This window comes from Anas acuta, chromosome 1 (assembly GCF_963932015.1).
Source record: "Anas acuta chromosome 1, bAnaAcu1.1, whole genome shotgun sequence".
Taxonomy (NCBI): Eukaryota; Metazoa; Chordata; class Aves; order Anseriformes; family Anatidae; genus Anas; species Anas acuta.
The window spans coordinates 117,731,675-117,744,532 of record NC_088979.1 but is presented as its reverse complement, the minus strand read 5'-3'; the positions used below and the strand labels follow the sequence as shown (position 1 = coordinate 117,744,532).

The window sequence follows — 12,858 nt, the reverse complement described above, 5'->3', positions numbered from 1 at the left end:
GGGGAGGTGGAAAAGTATTCAGTGTGAACATTGCCAGCCTTTTCTTGAGCAGGTTAGCCTTGAGTACGGCTGTAAGCCATGCTACACCACTTTTTCTGGGAAAGGTGTATTTGGCAGCGTGGGTGACCAAGTGGAAGACTGTGAAAAAGCAGAAGAAAAGCTTTTATTAAGACTTTTATTAAGACTGCATGCTAAAAATATTTTTGAGCCATTGCAGAAAGGTGAATTGAGAGGTAAGCTACCTCACCCCAACCTGGGTAAGCCACCAGCTTTAATAAAAGCAAGTCTTCACTGAGCATGACGTAGTCAGTTTGGATCCAAGACGATTCTGCACAAATGGAAATAAGATATGCTGAGTCAAAAGTAGAGTTAGCCTCCTAGGGCATGATGTGCTAATTCTACAATAGACCATAGCTCAAGCACTAAAGCAGGATTAACTCCTAATGCCCACTGATTAAAAAAGGGAAAAAGACCAGACCTTACATCGCACAAAACAAGTGACTGGATACCAGCCAGATGTTTGAGCAAGTGTCTACTTTCTCCAGTAATAATGTGCTGCCTCTAACTCTCTGGGAAACCTTCCCTAATGGCACTGCTGTTGCAAAACAAATACTTCGCTTATTCAGTCTTCCCAACTTAGTCACACCACACTCCCATGAACTCTGAGCCCCATTCCTTATCTTCAGACAGAATTCCCTGCAACGTTTGTAGCAGTTGAGGACTGCTTCAAGAAGAATTTGTAAGCAGACCTCAGCAAGATTTGAGATTTATGGTTTGAATGTTACACTGTGCTTCTGCCCCAAACAGCACATGCGTAATCCTAGCCCAGAAGCTACACGAAATCTCATGACTGGAGATCAATGCTGTGGCAAATTCAGATAAATCTAAAATACAAAAAAATGAATATGAGGTATGTCAACCATGTGAATCAAGTGGCTGGATGTCTATTTGCCTCTCCTTTACTTGAAGACTTTGAATCAGGTTGTCTTTCTTGAAGGTAAATGCCAGCCGAGAGTTAAGGCTTCCAAGAAGAGATTTTTGAGGAATCTTAGGCTGCACAGAATGGAAGACAAGTAATGATCATAGTTTTTTCTCAGCATAATATCTATTTAGTTATATAGTAACCCACCGGCTGTACAGAATCTTAAGAGACTCTGTCTACAAAAGTCTACATGAATGCAGATTTTCTCACTTAAATACTGTATGTAACAGTAATCTACAGAGCATTTGTGTGCAGGGTTGTAGAAAAACTTGATCAAACACCATCCTTCTGACTACAATGCTGTGATTCATTTTTACCTGCTCAAAGATACTTTATTCCCTATCTCACTTAATAGAGAGCTACTTCTTGCCAACAGGCCATTTGGGCAGCCCAGGAAAGCCACGATATATGATTAGCACCTGTTATAATAGAAATCAGCTTTCTTCCCAGGAGAAGAGAGAGAGAAAAAGAGAAATTCATCGAGTGCTGGTAGAGCTGCCTCTAGGTTGAATGACTAACGTATGATGTAATGTACCTTGGCTCTCCCTTCATGCCTGAGCGCTGTTCAGCCTGCTGCTTCAGTCTGCAGTCAGAGCAGGCACCAAACTCGAGCTCATACCCAGGGAGAGGTTGTGGCTGAGGTCAGGGCAACATTACAGGCTCCACTGCAGCGTCTCCTTGTTAATGATGGTAAATCAGTGGTGTTGATCAAAGCTGTGGAACAGCAACCAAGTCCAGATTATAATTCAGACAAGGTGAAACCCCATCTACTCCTTCCTGGCTTTCCCCTCCCAAGCAACTTGAAAATATTAGATACACAGCAAAAGTCAAAACTTCAGATGAAAATCCTGAAAGTCACTGTGTAAGGCAGGGGCCCCGTATCACCTTGGCCTTGGGCCTTCTGTAAGAGATCCCATGTTTATTCAAATGAATCTTCCAGCGGCCTGTGGCTAAAGCCAGAAGAATTCAGGGGGAGTTTTTCTAGTGCTTCCAGGAGGCCAAGAATTCGCACCTGAATAGCTAAGTGATCACTAAGTGCATTCCTTTAAAATTTGTTTAGCACTGGTTTGACAGCTTTCCATATGCTTCTTCCTTGTTAGGAAAGTTACACGGGAGCCAAGTAAACCTATCTCATAGCTTCTTTTAAAACTAGCTTTAGGGTTCAGCTGTCCATATGTCACATGCAGTCTGCCTTGCAGCAGAAGATGCTGCAGTGGGAGCTTTTATTGCTTGCTATTACACAGCTGCCTGCTGGAACTAGAGGGAGTACAAAACAACCAAAGAGGCTAAAGACTAACCAAGTTTTGCTTATCACGGATTTGATCTACTGACGTGCAGGTGAGAGGCTCCGTATATTAGTACTCATCCCTCATTACTCCTCTTTGAGGAAATGCTCTAGGAACCTATTTTTGTGTTTCTGAAATCATCTGGATGGACCCTGTGTGTATTGAATGCAAAGTAGTTAAGGGATTTGGCTGCAGAAAACCTTAATCACCTTGGTCTTTGGCAAAGTGAGCAGTGGTGAGAAGTCTAATCTACAGTTAATCTCTTCAGATAATAAAGATAACAGTACTGTCGGAAAATAGAAGCTCTGAATGGAACAAATAAACAAGAACAAACCACTGAGTCCTGGGTAACAGAACCAAAACACAGGATGGATGAACTACAAATGAAAAAATGATCTTTTAGGCACGACACTTTTTGCAACAGGTGACTGACTAAAAGATAGAAGATATGCAGGTAATGCAACTCAAACACTCTATTTGAAGCCTTAGTTAATGAGAAATGATGAATAATGCATTGACTATTATAGAAGCGTTACATAAATCAACAGCACACACCTGCAATATTCTACTCACCTCCAAAAGAGACACAGAGGAGGTCTCAGAGTTAAGTAATGAATGTGACCAGGGGCAGAAGAAAGTTTCTGTACAGAGAGAGACTGAGGTTTTTGAGGTCAGAATGAAGATGCTTAAGAAAAATCAGAAAATGATCAAAAAACTGGATCCAATCAATTACTGAATATTGGTTCAGTATTTCAGAGGCTATGTAAATTTGTAGCATCAGCTTTGTGCACTGTTGACCTAATCCTTTTGCTGCCATGTATATGCAATGATTTTGAGGAATGTCAAAGCTGGGGGAAAACTGGCACAGATTAACATCAGACTGAAAAGGTATGATTCTGAAGAGGTAAAGTCCAGCTCACATCTCATAGAGGAGAAAAGAGAAACCTGGGCACTCACTGAGGGAGTTGCTGAGACCAGGAATTAATGTTTCACAAAATGAAAGAGGTGGAAGGAAGTAATTTTAATCAACATCAGTTTATTTAGTATTTGCTACTCAGACCTTTACAGCTTTCCTGAAGTAATTAATAGTGGCTATATGTGGATACAAAATACCATAATATCTAATATCATGTAGCAATTCTGTTTGGTTTTTTTGTTTGTTCGTTTGTTTTGAAGTAAACATAGGTTACAGAAGACCAAATGAAATGTAACAAGTGGATGTGAGAATTAAATCGCTAAGTGAACTGCCTATGATTTCACAGTTACTTTGCAAGAATTCAAATAAGCTAAAGTTTAAGACATTGCAATAATTGCTGAAAAACAGCTAAGTCAAACTCTGTGCTCTTGCACCAGTTAAAGCTTATTGTTTTCTCCTGTGATAAAGGTAACACTGAATGGGAAATAAACCCAGATCCTGCAAAACTTACATCTTGTCACACTTCTCATTTTGCAAACTTCACGAGCAAAAAAGAAAAGGAAGAACCACTGCAGGACACATTTTATGAAGGAAAATATCATCTCTTTTGGAACAGTTCACTCTCAGCAGTGGAACCAATTCAACTGCAGTTCAAATGGGGATCTTTGTTATAAAATAAAACAGTGATCTACTGCCCAAACGCAGGTGAAAGGAACTGTCACATAGCACACTGCATCATTACCAGGGAGCCTGGGTAACCCTATCTAAGTTAAAGCCCTGAATATTGTGGCCCAATCTCTCTCATTTGTTACACATGCAAAATGGCTTTAAGGGACTTTAGGAGAGAGTTGGCCCAAAATAAGATAAAATGGATGACTTGACCACTTTGCCTCCTTCTGCACAAACTAACTAACTAATTAAATTGCTCACTGCAAAGCAGTTGCCCTTCAAATGCCTACTCAGCTTAGGAGACCATACAGTAGTCTAATTCCTAGCCAGTGAAGTCAGGCTGTCACCACGGCAGCAGGGTGTAAATCTCCGCTGTATGAAAAGGCCCAGGCTGATAAAGCAGATTGTTGTACATCTGTGTCTGCGTCTACACAAAGTAAGAAAGAACGGCTTAGGGAGGGGGCGAGGGAGAGCAAATAGCCCACCAAAACCTTTACCAGGGCGACCATGGGTGAGCTGCCAGTTAGATCGCATGAGCACGGCAGGCGGGCTGAAGGATGCTTCTGAGCACAGGGTGTGGGGTCACAGGAAGAGGAGGCAGACAGGATGGGAAGGGATAATCCAGTAAAGGAACATCACCCCGTGCCAGCTGATTCTGGCATCATACTGTGATGTTGTCCCTCAGGGGAAAAAAGCTCATTCCAGCCTGACCTCGGTCTAAACATTACAGTTATTGCACAGAGAAAAGCTCAGAAAAAGCCAGCACTTTTGCTCCAGCCTGCACTCCAGACTTACAGGCTGGGGCCCATGAGCTGGCAGCATACACATCTATAAAGACGGGGAAAGTGACAGTCTCCTTTTAATCAGTTTAAGTCTGGCACCAGGTCAAGCTTTTCTTTATCCTTTTCCAGTGAAACTGGAGTCTTTTCTTCTTTCTTTTCATTAAAATAAATGAATGTATGATTAATGATCCTGGAGCCTGATATCTCCCACGTATTCAGAGATTAGCTACAGCAGTGGCTACTGCCAAAACAGCACATGCTGATGTGTTGCAACCTTAATCTCCAGACTCTGCTCTAAGGGCAAGAAGCCCATTTCCATGGCCTCATCAGCCACTGGCCTCTTTGCTGCTGTGGAGGAACGAGCACAGTGGTGATCTTGTAAAGAGAGGCTCTTACCTGCTAGGAATCGAGCTGTGGCCCACCTGTTCATCCCAGTGAGGGTGCTGAGAGACAAAGCAGCAGCAACACACAGAATTATACAATGACAATGTAGCAAAACACAGGCAAAATTGAGATGAAAATTAACCGAGCAATTAAAAACCTTAATTTTACCATCTGGGCACACTGGTTCCCTTTGAGAATGGGCAGTTCCTACAGAGCCTAATTCTGTATTGGAGAGGGTGTTGAACTGAATCCAAGCAGAAAACCAGTTTGAACTGATATTTTTAATCTCAGACCACACAGAAACTTTTATTTTGATGATTTTTCTGCAGCTGAGCCAGAATGAGCAAACATTGATTCTTCTGCTTCAGAATAACAGATCAAAATTTGACATCGTCACCAGGGACCTTCCTGCATGGGAACAGCTTGTGTCTAGTAGGGCCTGAACCTCACATCTTTTGCCATTCAAAAGCTTTCACATCTCTCCTAGGATGCTCTACATGCCCAGATGCTGCTTTGCTCTGCAGACCTTTACAGCAGGCTGTTCACCAGAGCAACTTTTTCACTTGCCTAAAGCGATACTCCTCACCAGAGAAATTGGCCAATTTTCTTTACTCACCTATGCAAAATGACCTGGGAGGCTGCAGGATCATCTCTGTATCTGCTTTTCCCAGCCCAAGCTCCTGCATACACCCTTAGGCGCAAATTAGATCAGTGTTCATGCACTGTGGAGTCACAGGGTAATCAGGAAAGGCAAAGAAACTTCCAGTCCTTCACCACTGGGGCTCTTCGCTTTCCCTTCCCTGCCAAAATACTGTAACTCTCCACCTTTGTGCTGCTGGAGAAAAACTCCAGTTTGTCTTCTCAACAAGGCAGATATGGGGATGTACAGAGAGATGGTCATACGGTTGTGTTAGAAATGGGTATCACTGCAGCTCTAGCAGAGAAACAGGAGATCAACACGTTCTTGTCTTGAGACTCTGCATGTAATGGCATCCTCAATGGCACTGAAAGCTCCCAATAACATCAGTGCCAGATTACAGACTTCTCTGTGAACATCATACTTTTTTTTTTTAACCCATGTTCTGTGTCATCCTTACCCTGAGGCCACACACCTTCCTGGACTTCTCTTTGCCCATCTGCACAGACTTAACTTCAGCAGATGATGAGAAAGACACCAAAAACTAGTGGAGCACGGTGGACCAGAGTACAACACAGGATCCCAGCCTGTCTAGCTGCCCCAAAACAGAATTATCATTTTCTTCCTTAAGTGCTCAGACCTGATCAAGTCTGTATTTGCTGCATGACCAGTGGGCCACCTCTGTAAAGTCACCAGAAAGCCTAGAGTTTTACCTCTACATGAACAACAGATTTATATAAGTTTCTACAAACTGAAAGTCCTGGAAACAAAGCAATATATTGTATCTGAGATGGGTCTCCCAGTTAAGTACTTCTGGGTTATTTCCTTCCTGTTCCCCTACGAAGACAGACAGGTTTTCTTTTAAGAAGTCTCCTCGTCCTTGGTTCAACTTTGTTTTACAAAGAGAATTAAGCAGGAGCACAAAGCTGGAGATTGTGGGTAACTGGCAAGATCAAACTATGAGAGTTGTTTTAAAAGTTACTTGATACATAATGAATTGCAAATTCAGTAGAGTACCAGCTGGAAACAGCTAAGCCCTTTACCAGCATGAGATGGGAAAGAACAATGACGAAATGAGCGAACAATGCAGACCTGAAGAAAAAACTTCTGGCACAGCAGGGCAACATAAGCATGTTATATAAAGAACCGGTCCTTGGGTGAAGACACAGATCCTAAAGATGACCCCAGACAGAACCCCAGTTGAGGTACGTGGAGAAATACACAGGATGGCTGCGTGGTCTGAAGCCTGAGCTGCGAGCCAGGAGTCTTCGGTTTCCCTTTTTCCCAGTTGAGTTTGTCCCAAGCCTTTGCTGACACACAAGCAACCATACCGAGGAAGTTACGATCTGCAGGCAAACCATGCCTGCCTCCCTCTGTCAGCTGGCCATGCCAGAGGCCACCGAGGACCTTGTCTCAAACTGCATGTTCTGGGAGCGTGCCCCCAGCACAACTGCCCTTCCACAGCCTGCAGCCGCTCAGTTTTGCTCTACTCCTCTGCAGCGTGCTCCCCTGTCCTGTACTGAACACCAATGCACTCCCCAAGAAGGATGAGTGTTGGAATCTAAAGTATTCACCTTGGGGACTGAAAAGGAGATGAAGGTTCTTTAATACCTCAGCTACAGGCCTCTAGTTACAGATCTTTTTTGTGGTTATGGCCTAAAACCTCCCCCTACATTCTGATGCATCATTTTGCTCTAAAAATATTGGATGTTTACATCTATATTAGACCATGGAGAATTGAATGAGAATATGTAGTAGGAGTGATTTACTTATGCAATGAGTGTTCAAACACTGTCCCCAAACAATTATTTTCTGTTTTGGTGGGGAGAACAGGCTGAATTGTCTGTTTCAGAGTCAATAATGTTGCTAATGATGAGGGATTTAAAATACACTTCTTGGCAATATAGTTGTTCCATAAAACAGGAATGCTCTTGGATTCAGTTCTGTACTTCTTAAATTTATGATTTACCCTGGACAAAAATCTTTAAAAATTATAATATGGTGATAAATTATGAATATTGGGCCAAATGCTTTGCCTCTTAAGCATTTTTTCTCACAGTCTTCCTCTAGGCTCCATTAAGAAAAAGTTAATGTGTGTCTCAGAATTTGTTATTTCTTAATAAACAACACACAGTTGTAGCAGACTTCAAAAAGACAGATTTACTATCATATGATATACTTCAGTTTCAGAAATAATTGAATTTGAAAGCAGACATGCTTGCACTGGATTACCTACTTTTCCTCTCTAGATCCTGGATGGCAACTTATACTTGCCATGTCTCCTTGAAACCTGAAATAAGCTGGATCCAATTTATACTTTTAAAGATCCTAGCTAACTGTGTCTGATTTATTCCTTATTCTTTCCATATATCTAGAAAAAAAGCTGAGTTTAAACAAAATTCAGTCCATCAGTTGAGAGGCAGAAGTACATAACTTGTGAGACAAGGACTAAGTGAATGCTACCCTCTACCTTTTTTGGGGGGCAGAGGAAGATGTTAGTATTTTTCCAAAATGATTTGATTCACTTTGCCCAGATATTGTGAATAATAATAAGTACTTGATAAGAAGACTCCAATAAGACTCTTTTCCCCTCCTTCTTCTGACCCTCACTGCAGTAAAGCTAGCTGTCCACTATGAAATACATGCCTTCTGTGATCACCCCTGCAAAAGAAAGAACATTGCTGATGAAACAAAATGTACAGAGATCACTTGCTTTCTGTGTCTCCTTCATAAAGGCGTTACTTTGGATCTTTTCTCTCTTCTTAAAAAAAAAAAGAGGAAAAATATGCACTTTAAACATTATACCAGAGAGAATTTCTCTGAAGAAATTAAAAGTGAGAGCGAGTAGGTCAGAGCTTAACCACAGCATGCAAGGAACTCAGCCACTTAAGGACTGGGGACAAGCTCATGAGGACCTCCAAGTCCATATCCCTGATGTATTTCTATAATCTCTGATGTGGACAGATGCATTGCTGGTATTAGGCCCCAAATCAGCATTGTCCTTCATAGATTTGGCTCATTCAGTTGAAGAATTTTTAGAAAGGTTTAGCTGTAAGTATTTCACTCAACATTGACATTCACAGTAAAGTTTTCATCCTTGGAGCTCTAATTTCTTCATGATTTCAAACCAAAATTATTTCAATTTATTTCAATGCAAGTAGAGGCAATGAAACCTAAGGATGTGGCGATGTTTTCTCATATGACAAAACTAGCTTCACTTATTTTTTCCAATTGAAATATTTCAAACCACTGGAATGTATTGTAGTCTAGATCTTTTGTGCATTTGGGATTAAAAATAGCCAAGATACTTCATTTTTGAAATAGTCTTCTGTATCAGAGAGCTAATTTTTTCCTCCTAATAAAAGTTAATTAAAATCTGCTGGATACAGTTGGATTCATTTCATAATGCAGAACAGCACGTGAAGCACAGCTCGACCACAAAAAAAAAAAAAAAACTCAGTTCCCTCTGTTCCTTTTTTTCTTTTTCCTCTTTCTTTTGGCCTGGTTTGCTTTAGCAAGGGAAATTTCATCATGTGAAATGTACAATCAGATAAATTCTGCACTCAGTCCTCCCCGCTTTTCCCCATCCAGCCATATTCATTTCAAAGGAGTGCCCCATTCCACAAGGATGTTCCTCACAAGCCAGCCAAACCTTCTGCTTTAGCACAATCAAACTAGAAAACTGGGTGACAAAGCCCAGAGCTGCACTCTGATCTCATACAAGTTGTTGCTTTGAGATATTCAAGACAGCTGTCCTGTGCTTCCAAAACGTTGACTTGGCAGAGAAGGAGGAGACATTTCGTACCTCTGCCACCTCCCAATCTGATTTGCTCCCGCTGGCCGGATTTGCAGAAAGACTCCCAAAGCAGGGAGGTTCAGCCCAAAGTTCATTTGACCCGACCCTTGGCTGCTGTCAAAAGATGTCATGAAATATGTGTGACACCATTTGCAACCTTCAAGACCTATCCGCACACAGCAACAGGTTTTACATGGTGCACTGACCAAACTCTCCACTGGCTTATGTAAAAGAGCATTTTTAAGTTTCAAATTCATCAAAGCATCAGCCTCACCTAACAGAGCCAAAATTGAGGGTCCCCAGTAGAGCACAGAGGAATGTGCGTGCATGACAAAGAAAATGTACATCTCATTTGCCAGCTATCAGCTCTATTTTCACAGCTGAAGTGTCACGATAGCCCAACAACCAGTTTGTCAAGTACTCACGTAGTGACCTTCATTTTTTTACCCTTAGATCTCAAAGCAACTTACAGAGAAAAATAAAAGTCTCTTTTAGAGATTAAGAACTTTTAGAGAGTAGGAAACTGATGCATATTGAGGTAATGTAAATAAGGTGAACAACTTAGGTGGCCTTTGAGTGGCATGGGTCTGAGCAGCTGGCAAAGCTCTTGAAGCAGACTATTATTTTCTAATCGTTTTGGAGCTACAAGGAAAACAGAAGAAAGCTTCTTCCCCCCACCCCAGTAGACCCATTTCAGGCCATTCTGTACTTCCAGAAACAGAAGAAAAAAAAAAAAAGAGAGAGAGAGAGAAAGATCATCTGGTTCTTCATCAGTTGTGGAGTACATACTATACCAGTTACTGTCATTTCCTAACTCTTCAAAGGATTTAGTACTGTCTTATTCACCCTGTCCAAAACAGAACAATGAGGCCTGTAGAGACTTACATTATTCAACTACATAGTAGAGTTTCCTCAATAAAAAACATCTGGTACTGCACAAAACACCAGCAAAGCTACACACGAGCATGATATTTGCAGTCCTGGGCTCTCAGAAGAGCCATATTGCTTTATTTAAGCAGAGTGCAAACCAGCATGAGCCATGAGATGAGAAAAGAGGGTAATTAAGGCATGGCTCTCTGCAACCTTCTCCATCTCCGTTGCTGAAGTTTAATTCCAGTGTAAACAGTTGCACAGATTTAATTAGAAAATGGCAGAGCATTACTGCTAGAGAGAGGCAGGTGACATAAAGCATTTCAAGATGCCTTGGACAGATGACAGTCAAAAACCTCTGTTCTGCATAAACACCATAAATACATTTCATGTGGAGCCAGGCTGAACATTTTAATTAATTAAATACTGTGATATAGATACTACATTGTTTTTCCCAACCTTAAAAAAAAGCTACTAACAAGATCTGATCAGACCCCACTAATCTTATGAACATCTACTGGCGAGTTACCTGACCAAAAGTGAAAATAAGGGTTGTCGTCTCTTACCACTTGTTCTAAGAATATCTTCAGTCAGTTACATTTCTACAAGAACACAGGCTTTTAATAATCTATTTGTTCATGTCCTCAAGTGTGGTAAATGTATTGGTTAGCTAAGAGACCCTAAACTAAAAGAGAGTTTGGGTAACCCAACTGACCCTGGTTTTCTTATCTATACCTCCTTCACAAAGGCATTTTCATATTCCAGCTTTAAAATAACTTCAAGTTTATTGGGGAAAAAAATAAAAGTGAATGCTCCGTATAGCTGAAGAATTTTAGCAGAGTGAGACCTGAAGCATGGTAGGCTGGGAACAGTTATCGAAGCCCTGGAGAGAAACATCATCTTTAATGGAAGATTAACGAAGGCCAAGCCAACTCATCTAAAACATGAAGATCAAAAATACAGGGCAACTTTGAGCAAACAGTTACGTCATTGAGCAGCCAGGTGAGATGCCAAGGTTTATTCCCAGGCCGTGAGATAAATGGCCACAAGATTCAAGTGGTCAGGAGATAAATAAATCCAAATGAAACCTGAAGGTCACTTATTCTTGTCTGTGCAGTAGGAGAATTAATGCAAGGAAGGAATGTTAAAAGAGTATTTTGTATGTGTAGCCACTCAGCCACTAATTACGGGTGAGGTTATTGCTTCCAAAAACAGTTAGTTACAGTGCCCTGCTGTGACTGGCAAAGGAGAGAACTTGTTCTGCAGATGTAGTGCCTACAGCTTGGTATCATCATGTCAACACTTAGGGTTCCTCTCAACAGAAAGCCAGCTTTCTGGGCATGAGAGATACTTCAGTTCTCTTTTCAGAAACTTTAAACAATCATCCTCACTGTTGTGCCTGGATTCTGACCTGGGTGGCTGCACTGAACTTTCTGTGGGTAGCCTGGCCTTGGTCTCTGTTCATCCAAAGCACCACAATTTGGGACTCAAATAAAGTGGTTCAGTTTATTCTTACCTCTGCTATGACAGGCAGGTTTGGTGTTGCAAAACCTCATCAGTTTCGGTTTTGTTCTGTTAGTTCAGACATGGAATTATTCATACCAGTGTTCCTTTATAACTAAACCTCAGCAGCTGGATGGGTAAGATGGCAAATTCCAATTTTAGGTAACTTCAGTTTACAAAACATGTATGACCCTTGCAATGACCTTAGGCGAAACTAAATTTGACTGCTGAAGTGGTAGATCTTGTCTTAGTATGACTTTGAGGACCTCACACTGCTGATGTTCTGAAATGGAAGCTATAGTCTTTGCTCTTTAAATTTACCTTCTTGGGCTATTCAAACAGCAGAGTGTATAATGACTAGTTTCTCTTCTTTGCTTGTATCAAAAATGCTTTAGTGATATATTCTTTGCAATTTGCTGCCATGTAGAGAATTCTCTTGAAGTCTTGTCTCAGAGTAAGACCATTCTTGCAAGAAACTCATGAAGATTCAACCATCCAGTAAAAAGCAGATGCTTTTATGATAGCAAAGGCAGAAGGTGGGGGGTCAGAATCTTTCTGAGGTAGAAGTTCGGTGTAGTCAGCAGAATTATACCACAAAGCTGTCCCCTCTTTAGAAAAGTTGCTTCATTCAGTAAGATGTTTCCCAGCACATCCAGTGGAAAAGTTGTTTTTAACCAGTGGAGAAGCTTTCTTTCTTGTGGCAGGCCCTTGGGACTTTGGTCAGCCAGATTCACAAACAAAACTACCCTACGGTTAGATGATATAAATACCAAGCTTTAAAGAAAGAAAAGCAGTGATGAGCTGAATGCTCAGGGCTTGGCTTTTCCATAAATATTCACCTATGTACAATGAAGATATTTCTAATACAAAGAAGACCAATTTCACCAAGTATGTTTAGGATCTAGCAAATCACTAGACCAAATGTTTTCACAAATTGTTCCCTGGCAAGCTTTTGCTTTTGGCATTCTCTCTGGTTATTAAAAAATATCACCTTCTTAGAGATAACTTCCCTACCTCCTGACAGATTCTTTCC

General features: G+C 41.2%; 1 protein-coding gene and 1 long non-coding RNA gene across 6 annotated transcripts in view; one reads left to right on the top strand and one right to left on the bottom strand.

The window, feature by feature from the left end:
• The window catches only part of LOC137863516 (uncharacterized), a 169,015-nt gene that overhangs the window by 140,944 nt on the left and 15,213 nt on the right, over positions 1 to 12,858 (bottom strand). The gene's annotated exons all lie outside the window — the stretch shown is intronic.
• LOC137863540 (uncharacterized) lies at positions 1,717 to 9,040 on the top strand. 2 transcript variants are annotated; one of them, XR_011100956.1, is made up of 2 exons: positions 1,717 to 3,311; positions 5,349 to 9,040. It is a non-coding gene; the product is annotated as an uncharacterized lncRNA (long non-coding RNA). The 2 variants fall into 2 exon arrangements; XR_011100957.1 differs by lacking the exon at positions 5,349 to 9,040 and adding an exon at positions 3,454 to 3,694.